The sequence below is a fragment of the Durio zibethinus genome, chromosome 4, assembly GCF_047325235.1.
Source record: "Durio zibethinus cultivar Kanyao isolate XHJ-2024 chromosome 4, ASM4732523v1, whole genome shotgun sequence".
NCBI lineage: Eukaryota > Viridiplantae > Streptophyta > Magnoliopsida > Malvales > Malvaceae > Durio > Durio zibethinus.
Window position 1 is genome coordinate 11,183,579 of NC_143165.1, and position 15,274 is coordinate 11,198,852.

Genomic DNA, 15,274 nt, shown 5'->3' on the forward strand with positions numbered 1-15,274 from the left:
TAGATAAGGAGAATACAACATCGAATTAAAAAGTCCGCTGACATAGAGGCTAGCAAATTCAAAAGAGTTCCAAGTTGTTAAATACATCAGAGGGTTGGGTTTTCAAGGAAAAAACTTTGAGATATGTTATCATGATTATCTGATTGTTCATTTTGGGCTTTGTCCCCATACTTATCCTTGTAATTCTTCCTTGGCTGAAATTAGCCAACATTTTGCTAATAAGAGACATTCTATTTCATTCTTTGTGTCTTTTTCTGATGATTGTTTCTCAACCATTCAGATTCTTCTCTTTTTAATACCCTACCTAGAAGAAATGTGCAAATGCATTCTTACTTTTTGAGTTTAAAATAATGATTGACGAATGAGTAACAACATGAAAAGATTTTTACATTACATTGAATAAGTCAATAGTGATAAAGGCAGAATCGAGATGTTTAGTTCCTGATTAGGACATTGAATCTGGGAAGAGATTTCTTACAGGAAAAATGTGAGTGGAAGAGACAATTAAGAGCTACACTGGTTTGATCTTAGAAGAGCAGTGTAATTGGATCTTTGAAGAATCAAAGGGCTTGATGCCCAAGAAAAGAGCTTGAGAAACTTGAGTACCATACATTGAATAGGAATTAATGGGCCAACATTTGCATAGCATGCATTGAAATTCATATGCATCGCATAGCATATACTACTTTCAAAAAAGTATAGTGTATAAATTCAAGAAACAGGGTGTTCCAACATTCCATATAGAGAAGACAGATATGAAGATATTTTTCAAATTTAAGAAGAAACTTGTCAGGTAAGTTCCTAATCCTTGAAATAGGATGTCTTTTGGTATCATGGTTGATTTATAAGACCTTTGGGCATAATCTCCTAAAATTCCTTCAAACACAACTTTCAACTCCTTTGGACATGATTGTCAAGGAGCAATTTACTTTTCAAAGTCGTGGTGCCTCTGTTTAGAAGAGCAATTTACTTTTCAAAGTCGTGGTGCCTCTGTTTGGAGAAGCAATTTACTTTTCAAAGTCGAGCAATTTACTTTCCAAAGTCGTGATGCCTCTGTTTAGAGGAGCAGTTTACTTTCCAAAGTCGTGGTGCCTCTGTTTAGAGGAGCAATTTACTTTTCAAAGTCGTGGTGCCTCTGTTTAAAGGAGCAATTTATTTTTCAAAGTCGTTGAGCCTTGATTGAAGGAGCCATTTATGTTTCTCAAAGTCGTTGAGCCTTGATTGAAGGAGCCATTTATGTTTCTCAAAGTCGTTGAGCCTCTGTTTAGAGGAGCTTTGGTAAAAAAAAAATAATAATAAATAAAAATGTCGAGTTGAGTCTTGATTGGGTGTTTACGTCTTTGCGCAATTTTTGTTTCACAGAAAATGTGCAAATAAGGGCAGCTGTAGACACCCAATTTGGTCCAGGCCCGAATCAATTGGGCCTGGTCCAAATGGGTAAGCCCAATTTTGTTTTATATTTTTATTATTTTTATTTTATATTTTATGTATATATTTTCCTTTGTATCCTATGTATTTATTATTTATTTATTTATTATTACTATTTATTTATATATTTTTTTATTTTTTTTTTATTTTTTTCTCTTTTTCATTTTATTTTATATGTATTTTTATTTATCTAGTTATATATTCATTTATCTGTTATTATTATTATTTATTTATCTTGTAATATTGTTGATTTATCTTATTATTTTTTTCTAATTATCTATTTTTTTTATCTGATTTTTTTTTTGGAGGCTGAAATTGAATTCTGTTGAAGAATCCTATCGAGAATGGGGATTCAATTAGAATCTAGATTGGATTCAAAGATTGAAGCTCCATCCAAAAATGAATAGGGATTGATCAGAAACTCTTCTGATCAATCCCTATAAATAGGTACAGAACACAGAACACAGAAAAGAAAAAAAAAACAGTGAGGAAAGAAGCTACTGGTTGAAAGAAAAGGGCATATAGAAGATTTTTGAAGGCTAAAAAAAGGTTTAGAAGTGTTAGAACAGCTGTAGGAATCGAAAAAATTTTTGGAGATTTTTGGCGAAATTTTTTTCTAGAAATTTTTGGAAAATTTCCAGATTTCGGTGAACTTTCCTGCGAAAGTTAAATTTTTTGACGATAATTCCGACCAAGTTTGAAGTTTTCGACCAGTTGCCCAATTTTCGGTGAAGATTCCCAGAAGCCGACCAACTTTCTGGCGAACCTCCGGTGAAAAACCCAGATTTCGACGAAAAATTTCAAAATTCGGTGAATATTCAATCGGAGTTCATCAGGCATTTTAGAGAGAAGGGAAAGAAAAAGAAGGAAGAGAGAGAGAGGGGAGAAGGTTTTTGCCAACAAAACGAAGGAAACAGCCTTATATACCCTCCCAAAACGACGTTGTTTTTACGTTAAATAACCCAGAGGATCCGCGCGTTTTGCCAAGATCCGACCCCACCCGAGCGTTGACTCGCTTTTTGATCCGCGCGTGTTCTACCTCCCCGAGCCGTTAGCCGAGCCGAGCCAACGTCCTGAGCCGCTTCTCCGAGCCGTTTTTCTTCCTTGAGCCAAGCCGAGCCGTTCTCTGAGCCGCTCTAGTTTATTTATTTATTTATTTGTTTTTTATTATTAAATTAAGATTATTTAATGTTCTTTTATCTTTATTTTATTTTTATTTTTGTTTTACTTTTCTTTATTTATTTTTATTTTTTATTCTTACATTTATTTTGTTTTATTATTTTATTTTCTTTAAATAAAATCCAAAAAAAATATTTTTGGGAAAAAGTTGAAAGTATCAATTTTCCTTAAAAATAAATTTTCAAAAAAAGGTTTTTGAGGAAACGTTGAAAGTATCAATTTTCCTTGAAAATCAAAGTTTCCAAAAAATATTTTTGGGGAAAAGTTGAAAGTATCAATTTTTCTTAAAAATAAATTTTCAAAAAAAGGTTTTTTTGAGGAAAGTTGAAAGTATCAATTTTTCTCGAAAATCAAAGTTTCCAAAAATATTTTTGGGAAAAGTTGAAAGTATCAATTTTCCTTAAAAATAAATTTTCAAAAAAAGGTTTTTCTGAAAAAAAGTTGAAAGTATCAATTCTTCTTGAAATTAAAGTTTTAAAAGATATTTTGAGGAAAAGTTGAAAGTATCAATTTTCCCTGCATAAGAACAATCATTATTTTCTTCCTTTTTATTTTTTTTTATGTTAAATAATCTGACGATGGAGCTTCTGCAAGTAAAATAGTAGTTTTTCTTGCATACTCTTGAGGTGAGGGAATTTTCTCAATTTTTTGCTAAAAGTATTAGAGTCAATTGAGAATAATTTTCAATAATTAATTACTTGGTAAAATTTTAAGGCTCATTGGATAACACAAATTTAAGCTGGTACCATCTTTTGATGGGCGTTGTGAGGGTGTTATAACCTTCCTCACACGTAATCGAACTCCTGAACCTTGTTCTGGTTAGTAGACTCGAACCTATTCTTTTAGGGACCCTTAAACTTAGGTGTTCCCTGAAAGGATAGATTCCATAGGTAGCCAATCGCACCTAGATAAAAAAGATTGGTGGCGACTCCCTTAAGTCAATGTCTAGTGATAGATCCCCGGATCTAGACGTTATGACAGAAAGTGGATGAGGCTCTACCTAAGGCTGATTTTCTAGGCTTATTACATGCTGGGTTTGGATTGACATGTGTCTAAAAGTTCCCAAAGTGTTCCTCACTATAGTTCATGTTAGACTAGTAAGGCACCCCGATCCTCGCCCATTACAGGCTACAAACGAAAAAAGTTCAATTTGAGTGGAAGTATTTCGCTTGTCATTGCGGAGGTTATCACCTCATGAGGGCATAGGTCTTTAGTTCTTTTTATAAAGGACGGAGCTCGAGTATAGAGCTCATGCATGAGATGCATCGTATCATTGTGTGTGCAAATATATTCTAATTTATTGATAGTAATATATACAAAAAAATAAAGCATAAGAGGCATAATAAAAAAATGTTAGGGAAATTTTTTTCTTTTTCTTTTTGATTTTGATTTGTTTTTTTTTTTTTACTTTTTTTCTTATTGAAAATAAAAAATAAAAAAATAATTAGGACTATTTAAATCAAAATTTAAGGATAACATATAGTTAATTTTGGCTTGACTCTCGAATGGCGTCCCTAGTGGAGTCGCCAAGCTATCGTAACGGTTTTGTGTTCACCTGATAAATTTGGAAATGAAAATAAAAGAACGAAAAACGGAGTCACGACCAATCTTTTTTGGCTATGTGTAATTGGCCACCTATTAAAATATATTCTTTTAATGAAATCTTAAATTAATTAAAATTTATTAAAATGATAATTTTAGGGTCTGCGTAACAGTCTCAGTTAAGGAGTCCATTATGCGTGGGGAAGGATTAGCACCCCCACAATGCCCATTTAAAAACGGTACAATTAACTACATATTATCCTTTGATTTTGATAAAAACAGTCCCCTTTTTTATGCTTGAAAAATAATTTTTTTGATTTTTTTATTTATTAGAAATTAACTCTTATTTATTAATTATTGTTTCATTTTTATTCGAGAAAAATAAAGTAGAACATTTTTTATCTAAATAATTCTTAAAATGTTTCAGTACGTTGGTAATATTTGAAGAACTTTTTCTCACCTAGAGATTTCTTAGGCATAATTTCTCGGAATACCTTAGAATCTCATCTTTAGAGGTTCGAATTTACTTTTCATAAAAATTATGTCATGCATGCAATGCAGAATGTTATCATGTTAATCCACACATTTTATTTTCTTTTTTTAAAAAAATTTATTAATTAATTTTATTTGATTTTTTATTTTTAATTAAAATTTTGAAGAAAAAAATTTTATTATATTGAAGATTTTTTATAAATATTCCAATACATTAGTAATATTTAAAAAAAATCTTCTCACATAGGGATTTCATATAGTATCACTACTCGGAATACTTTTAGAATCCCATCATTGGATAAAATTTTCTTTTTCCTTATTTATATTATTATTATTTTAATATATTGATTAATTTTTATTTATTATTTTATAAGAAAAAAAGAAAATTTTTATTGTATTGAAATTTTTTTATAAATACTCTAATACACTGGTAGTATTTTAAAAAAAAATCTTCTCACCTAGAGATTTCGTAGGTAACATTACTCGGAGTACCTCTGAATCTCATCGTTGGATAAAATTTTTTTTTTATTTTTATTATTTTAAAAAATTTATTTTAAAGTTAGTATAATTATAAAAAGACTTTTATCATATATTTTATTATTTATTATTTATTAATTAATATTATAAAATAATAAATTTTTTTTTGTAAATTTAAACATTTTTACATGCGTAAATATTAAACATAATAATTAAAATAAAAAAAATAATATATAAAATATAAAAAAAATTAAAAAAAAACTTTTTTGTACTTAAACCAGACTGGTCAACGGTTCGATCAACACACAATTCGGTCTGGTTGTTCGGTTCAGCGATTCAGTCGTGTTCAGTGGTTTGGTTCTGGTTAGGATAAAGTTCAGCGGTTCAGTTCCAGTTCAGTCGAACCGATTAGAGGCTGATGGAGAAACAAGTCACGGGTCGAGTACGCAGACCCCGAGTTGGATCACAGGTTGACGCGTAGATCCTGGGTGCTTAAAAAAACGTCGTTTTGGCTATTGATAGCTTATATAAAAGTCTAAAAAAATTTTTCGATCATTTCTCCCTTTTTCCCAAAAAAAATCGCTCTCTCTCCCTCTTTTTTTTTTTCAGGCCGACCTGGGGTCGATGGCCATCTGTCGTGACGAAAGCCATAGTCCTCACTGGCAATGAGCTCCAACCACTGTCGTTGGTGTCAAAAAATTTCAAAATTTTCCAAAATGTTTCCTTCAACACCTTAAGCATAGATCCAGTTTTCGTTTCACCTAAAAATGCTCCAAACGACGTAGATCTGGCTTGGAAGTTTCGACCACAAATTTTTTTATGCGTAATCTTTTTTTTAAACTGACTTTATTATTTTTTTTTGTGTAGAGGCTCTCACTTGGCGCTGGGTTCTTCGTCGAATGGCAAGGATTGTGTTGATTTTTTTTGACAGAAAGATTTTTCTTTTCTTTTTTTTGGTAGGATCCCTCCCCCTTCCTTTTTGTTCGGCCAGTAGCTCTATTTATAGAGCTCCAATCGTGCCTTGTGCCTGAGTAGGTGGCACAGGGCTCGACATGGGGGTGAGCACAAACTCCTCATCCCTTTTATATTCTTTTGTTTTATTCAGTGGTAGGGTAGGATAGCTAGGATAAAATTTGCAGGGTATGAGAGAGGGATAGGATATAGTGGGTAGGGCATGGTGGCAGTGGTGCCGGGGAAGGCACCACTGCGATCCCCTATTTTTTTATTTTTTTGTTCTTTTTTTTGTATTTTGTATTTTTTGGTATTTTGTATTTTGGTATTTTTTTGTATTGTGTATTTTGTTTAATTTAATAAAAAAAATAATAAAAGGTTGGCTGGGCTTAAAAAAAATAAAATGGACTTTGAGCCCAATCAAAATTAGACTTTAGGTCCAATCAAATTGAAATCGAGCTTGAAGCCTAATTGAATTAAAATCGGGTTTTGACCCATAGCCCAAGAATTAAATTTGATAACTAAGACTTAAGTAAAATCTGGACAAATTTAATGTCTACAATAACAACTAAAATTTAAATTTTATGTAAGTATTATTAGGGATTACCTCAGCTCTGATACCACTTGTTAGGTCAAAAGGCATCAATCTAATCACAGTGGAAGTGAAATTAAATAATCAATCAATCACACAAAAGACAATAATTTAACGTGGTTTGGTCCAATCAACCTATGACTATAGATGAGAAATAAGATCCACTAGTTGTAGAGAATTACAAACATACAAATCAAATCATCAATATTTTAACAATCAATACTCATAAAACGCTCTTAATCTCTTCTAGTCCTATGGAGTATTCTTAACTCATATAAACACAAAATCTTGTGCATCATTTCAACACAAACAAATACATACCTATATGTACCCATTCATCATACTTATGTGGACCTTTTCAATCTTTTCTAGTCCACGCTCAAATATTCAAACATACACACCCATAAAACGTAAATTTTTAGTACTCTTATGAGGTGTCTATCCCATAAAACCCTATAATTTTCTTATATTTTTTTCTCATACTTAATCCTATAGAGACTTCACCTATTTTTAACCATACAAACTTGCCTATTAAAAATCTCTTTCCTTTTAAAATTCTTTTTCTACAAGTCAAATTGCCTATTAAGAATCTATTTTCCCTTAGAATTCTTTTTTTACAAGTCTTCTTATCCATCAAGCAATATCTAACAAATCCTAAACAAATCTCTAACAAATCCTAAACAAATATTTTGTTTGGTCCAACCAACCTACGTTCACGGATGAGAAAAAAATCTACTAGTTGAAGAGAATTACAAACATATAAATTAAATCATCAACCTTTCAACAATCAATACTCATAAAATACTCTCAATCTCTTTTAGTCCTATAGAGTATTCTCAACCCAAACAAACATAAACCTTTGTGCACCCTTTTAACACAAACAAACACATATCCATATGTACCCATTTATCATACCTATGTGGACCCTTTCAATCTTTTCTAGTCCACTCTCAAACATTCAAACATACACACCCATAAGACATAAATTCTTAGTGCTCCTATGGGGTGTCTATCCTACAAAATCCTACAACTCTCTTACATCTTTTTCTCATACTTAATCCTGCAGAGACTTCACTTATTTAGAACTATAAAACTTGCCTATTAAGAAACTCTTTCCTCTTAGAATTCTTCTTCTGCAAGTCAAACTTGCCTATTGAGAATCTCTTTTCCCTTAAAATTCTTTTTTTGCAAGTCTTCTTGTCCATCAAACAATATCTAACAAATCTCAAACAAATCTTTTATAAGATTTGAGTCATTATTCCTAACAATCTTCACATTAACTTAAATTTCATCAATCATCTGTCTTCATGCTAAACATGCTTGGCTCCACCTATAATAGAAGTCTCACGATCATCTTCTCTTATGTGCCTTTACACTTCATACAAACCGATCATCAATCTTCAAAATATGAACTTGAACTCTTCTTTTAAATTGAGCTCCTCTAAGCTTGCCTCTTTTCATGGCTTGAACCATCAGTTTTTTTTCACATCTCGAATCTTTAGCTCTAATACCATTTGTTAGGGATCACTATAGTTTTGATACCACTTGTTAGGAAATCAACACGCATATGTAGTACCCATGCACAAAATAGCAAGCTCAAATCAAGAATAAGAACACACAAATATATTTATTTTGGCCCAACTTAAAATGACCTACTCCAAACCTAATTCACTAACAAATAAATCTTTACAACTGTGAGACTTTTAAAATGAGAAAAGTCTTCAACAACTCCTTACTCAAAACTTAACCCAAAACTCAATTACACCATTTTAATAGCCTACTCACATAGCTATTCTATTGGTGTCTAATTATCTGGGACTATCAAACCAAAACAAAAATATCTTATTTATAAGGGTGAAACCTCTTATACATTTACTAAACTCTGATGTGAGATATAAGACAAACTCAAAACTCTTATAACTTTCGATATGGGATTATAAGATTCAAAGTAAATCCCAACAAGTATAGGGATCATTTATATAATTTAATAACTGATTTTATTTATCTCAATCATCATGTCAATAAGTCAATATCACATAATCAAAATTACCACCTACATTATTAAGTTAATACTCACATCAATAACTTTGAATAAAAAATTTTAACAAAATTAATGATTAAACTAAAATTATTAAATTAAAATAATACAAAAACTAAAATTATATAAATTAAAATTTAAAAATATAAATTTTTTATTTAATTTTATAATTATTTATATATTTATATATATTTAATTTTATATTTATATTAAAAATAATATTTTATTAATTTCGGGTCGGATCGGATATGATTTTATAGAATGTCGGATCGGGTCGGATTCGGGTATAAAAATAATAAAAAAATTATCTGGTTAGATCGGGTTTAGGTTTTGCATGTTTAAAGTTGGGTTGGGTTCAGGGCCAGCAAAAACCCGTCCCAACCTGACCCGTTGCCATCCTTACCCAACTGCCCAAAAAGGATAACATGCATGGGCCCTTGTTTAATTGTCTTCCAATAAGTGTTGGAAAATGGTAATAATGATGATAACAGAGAATCCAAATAAATTAAATGAGTCTTTCATCAAACTTTCCTTTGTAGTTTCAATAGGTCACAAATACAATAATTAATAAAAAAATAATTAATTAATAAATGAAAATAAATAAAGCAAAAAAAAAGTTAGAATTGGACCTTTGAATCAAACTCGAACAAATTGTAAATTGGATTTCAAACGGACCAATTAAAATTTAGAATCTTATTAACGAACTCAAATTGAATTTAAAAGCTCCAACTAAATGAAATGTTTATAATATTTACCTTATTCTTCTATGTTTATCTCTTTACAATAAAAAAAAAAAGTGTTGCTATATAATTTTTTTGGGTTTCTTTGATTTCTATTTTCTATTTTATTTTATGCTCTATCTATTATGATTTGCTTTTAAACTCCAAAGAAAAATAAAATCCATGTTCTTATAATTTTATTGCTGCTGATATTTATTTCTTTTTTTTTCACTTTTTATTAAGGTTGGTCCCTAATTTTCATTTTCTAATAGTCTTTGGAGCTGGTGCTACAAAAAGTCCACACATTTTAATTTACGCATAAGAACCTCAATTCAATTATTCATACAAGTAAGCGAAAGTATGATCAAATTATAAATCATTTATATAAGAGAATAATTAAATTTAGTTTAATCCAATCTAAAATGGCTTACTCTATGTATAAAAAAAAAACCACTAATTGTTTGCACACATTCAACATCCAAGTGAACGGAAGCAAAATCAAGCTATAAGTTATTTACATAAGAGATAATAATTTAACTTAGCTCAACATAATCCAAAGTGGCTTACATCCACGAATGAGAGAAAAAAATCCATTAGTTGTTCAAACATGTTCGACATTCAAGTGAGTTGAACCAAAATCAAACCATAAATCATTCATAAAAAAGACAACAATTTAACATAGTTCAATCCAATCCAAAGAGGCTTATATCCATGGCTGAAAGAAAATTTTACTAGTTGTTCAAACATTTTTGACATTTAAGTAAGCAGAAACAAAATCAAATTATAAATCATCTACATAAGAAATAATAATTTAACATTGTTTAATCTAACCTAGAGGAGTTTACATGTACATATGAGAGAAAAGATTAACTACTTATAGATAATTATAAACATACAATCAAACAAATCAGCACTTATAATTAATACCCATAGACCCTCTCATTTAACTTTAATCTTATGAAGTATTCTCAATCTAAATAAACTAAATTACACATATATGACTGCTCTTAATCTCCTCTAGTCTATTCAAATATACATACCATTGAACTCTCTCAATCTCCTCTAGTCCATTCAAACATGCATATTTATTTGGACCTTTCAATATCCCCTAATGTTATGGGATGTCTACTTGATAAACCATATAATTTTTTTTTATAGCTTTCTCCTATACTTAACTATATTGGGATCCCTAATATTTATAAGACTTCTAACTTATTACCAAAAATAAATTTCCTCTTAGAATTATTAACTTTCAAGTCTTTTTATTCATTAAGTAATATTTAGTTAATCTCAAAAAAATTTTGAACAAATCTATTATGAAATCTTTTAAATTCATATTTACAACAAATATGTTTTGTAATTTCTTGGTATTGTCATATATGTTGGGCTAAAAGCCTCCAATCCAATCACACCAGCGGAAGTGAAATTAAATAATAAATCAAACACACAAGAGATAATAATTTAATATGATTCGGTTCAATTAACCTACGTCCACGGATGAAAAACAAGATCCACTAGTTGTAGAGAATTACAAATATATATCCAGACAATCACACTCAATAATCAATACTTATAAGACACTCTCAATCTCCTCTAGTCCTATGGAGTATTCTCAACCTAAAGAAATATATACCCATCTGCACCCTTTCAACACAACCAAACACATACCCATATACCCATATATCATACCTATGTAGACCTTCTCATTCTCCTCTAGTTCACTTACAAACAAACATACACAACCATAAGACGTAAAGCTCTAGTACCCCTATGAGGTATCTATCCCATAAAATCCTACAACTTTCTTACATCTTTTTTTCATGCCTAACCCTGTAGATATTTTACCTATTTATAACCATACAAACTTGTCCATTAAGAATCTCTTTCCTCTTAGAATTCTTCTCTTGCAAGTTAAACTTGCCTATTAAGAATCTTTTTCATCTTAAAATTCTTTTTTTGTAAGTCAAACTTACCTATTAAGAATCTTCTTTCTCTTAGAATTCTTCTTTTGTAAGTTTTCTTATCCATCAAGCAATATCTGATCAATTCCAAAAAAATCTCTTATGGATTTGAGTCATTATTCCCAACAATCTCTACCTTGACTCAAATTCCATCAAATCATCTATCTTCATGCTAGACATGCTTGGCTTCACTTATAATAAAAGTCTCATAATCATCTTCTTTTGTGTGCCTTTACGTATCACATAAATCGATGCTTAATCCTCAAAACTTGAACTTAAATTTTTCTCTTAAATTAAGCTCATCTGGACTTGCCTCTTTTTATAGCTTGAACCATGCTCTTCCTATATCTCAAACCTTCAGCTCTTTCTACATCTTGAACCTTTAGCTCTTCCCACATCTCGAATCTTCAGCTCTGAAATCACTTGTTAGGCTAAAAGCCTCCAATCTAATCACACCAGTAAAAGAGAAAATAAATAATAAATCAAACACATAAGAGACAATAATTTAACGTGATTTGGTTCAATCAACCTATGTCCACGGATGAAAAATAAGATCCACTAGTTGTAGAGAATTACAAACATATATCCAAACAATCACACTCAATAATCAATACTCATAAGACACTTTCAATCTCCTCTAGTTCTATCGAGTATTCTCAACTCAAACAAATACATACTCATGTGCACCATTTCAACACAACCAAACACATATCCATATACCCATACATCATACCTATGTGGACCTTTTCATTCTCCTCTAATCTACTCATAAACAAACATACACACCCATAAGACGTAAAACTTCAGTACTCTTATGGGGTATCTATCCCACAAAACCCTATAACTCTCTTACATCTTTTTCTTATGCCTAACCTTGTAGAGACTTCACCTATTTATAACCATACAAACTTATCCATTAAGAATTTTTTTCCTCTTAAAATTCTTTTTCTGCAAGTCAAACTTGCCTATTAAGAATCATTTTCCTCTTAGAATTCTTCTCTTGTAAGTCAAACTTACCTATTAAGAATCATTTTTCTCTTAGAATTCTTCTTTTGCAAGTTTTCTTATCCATCAAGCAATATCTAGCCAATCCCAAAAAAATCTCTTATGGAATTTGAGTCATTATTCCTAACAATCTATACCATTTGTTGGGATCATCATAGCTCTGATACCACTTGTTGAAAAATTCAACATGCACATGCAGAACCCATATACAAAATAGCAAGCTCAAATCAAGAATAAGAACACACAAATATATTTATTTCAGCTTAACTTAAAATGTCTTATTCCAAACTTAATCCACTATCAAATAAATCTTTACAATTGTGAGGCTTTTAAAATGAGAAAAGTCTCTTAAAACTCCTTACTCAAAACTTAACCCAAAATCCAATTATGCCCTTTTAATAGCCTACTCACCTAACTATTCTCTTGGTGTCTAATTATTTGAGACTACCAAACTAAAACCAAAACATCTTATTTATAAGGGTGAAACTCCTTATACCTTTACTAAACTCCCGATGTGGGATACAAGACACTCAAAACTCTTATAACTTTCAATGTGGAATTATGAGATTCAAGGCAAGTCCCAACAATATATGCTTTTTCATGATTAGATTTCTTTTACTTATTTTTTCCCTATTAAACAAAGTAAAAGATATAGCTAAAAGAGCAAATGGTTAGAGAGTTGAGATGGAGAATTCTGCATTTGTGTGAAAAATTTACGTACAACTATCAATTATCAAATAATTTTTACCTTATAAAAGAATAGAAAATCTTATTATAAGATTTTAATTATGATAAATTACTATAAGTAGTGGAGTTTCTAAATATATAAGTTAAGATAATTTGAAAAACTACTTTTTTTTCACACGTTAGGATAAATCAATGGAGGAAAGAATGATTTTAAACCATTAAATCTTTGTTAAATTATGGATGTTTATGTTTAGTGAAATTTTAGAATTTAGTCTCTATATTATAATTCATATAAATTTAGTTCTCGTACTATTTTGATATGATAATCTTAGTCTAATCACTAATATCTTTTTTTTTTCAATGGTAAAAGTGCTGCTATAGCATTGACTTGGAGACATAACAACTTGGATGGATGAAATCATTAATTAAATTTTGCAAATGGTTCCTATATTCACATAAAATCTAAAATTAAGTCCTTACAATATAAAAAATATGTTTAGAAATTTATGTTTTTATTATATATAATTAATTATTAATAATATCATATTAATAATAATATTATTATCATTTATATTAATTAATTATAAAATTAATAATTTAAATTAATATATTAAAGTTAATATTATTTTAATTAACTTAAATATATAATATAACAAAATATATAATAAACTAAACTATTGAATAGTGCTGCACTTGAAATGAACTCGAAATAAATTATGAATGGAATGACAATTCCATCCAACTAAACAAAATAAAAGATTCAAATCTAGATTCTTATGAGAGATGACTTCTTATCCATTTGAAAGACAAATTTTGAATCTTAACAAAATGAAAGGAGAAAATAATATATTTGATAAATGAAACATAAATATCGTATATAATAATAATAACTTTCAATTTTTTTGAGGTCTTCACAAAAAAATTATCTAAATAATTATGCTAAATTAAATAATAGGTTTCATTCTAAAATCAATACGCATTTAGTTTAGTAAATTACTTTAATATATTTAAAATCTTAAACCTATATTTAATTATAAAAAATCATTTAAATAGGGTTTAATTTAAGGGAATAGAAAAATTATTTGATGGATAATTTCACCTTTATAGGATGGAATTATAATTTTATTTCATTTAATAAATTAAAAAATAGCTTTATTAGAATTAGATATCATATATTGATAAATTTATGATAGAGTTTTAGTAGATTTGTGTAAGAATTTTTTTTTTTATATGACCACACTATACTGTCATTATGATAGAAAAGTGTGACAATATTAATAACAAATTTTATATTTTATGACGAAATGTAACAAGAAATATTGATAGAATTAGTAACAGTATTTCGCATAATATGATAAAAAATTATGACAAATTTAGTGACAATACATGAAAAGCATAGCAAAATATTATGATAGATTTGTCAATATTGTGATAAAATATTGTAACATAATAATATGACAATTTTTAAAATTTAAAATTTTAAAAAATTAAAAAATTTCTAAAAAATTTAAAATATTTTTTATATTAGAGGAATTAAATTTCAAATTTATGAGAGTATATGGATTAAATTTCAAATTTCGTGTTAGTATAAAAACTAAATTTTAAATTTTATATAAATACAGAGATCATTTGTATAATTTAATAATTGATTTCATTTATATCAATTATCATATCAATAAATCAATATCACATAATCAAAATTAACACCTACATCATTAAGTTATTGCACACATTAATAATTTTTAATAAAAAATTTAACAAAATTAATGATTGAACTAAAATTATTAAATTAAAATAATACAAAAACTAAAATTATATAAATTACAATATAAAAATTTACATTTAAATTTTCACAAAATATAAAACCCTCTAATATAATTTAACTTTACATCTTTTATCGTATGAGGCATAATTAAATACAGAATCTAATCCCATATAACAAACAAAATAAAGTCGGTAAAAAAGTTATTCTTGAAAAATAATTGAAAAAAAAATAAAAATAAAGGGATCAATAATTTAAAATAGCACTAATGATGTTATGTCCCATTAGTATCATCTTATCCTTTTTTTTGGCAGTTGGGAGCAATGCTTTTAATTCAAAATAGCATTAATGATGCCATGTCCCAGTAGCTTCAATAGATCAGTTTTCTTAAAAAATTCGTATGAGAAAAAAAAAGCGTATATTAAAGGCACAACTCCGAAC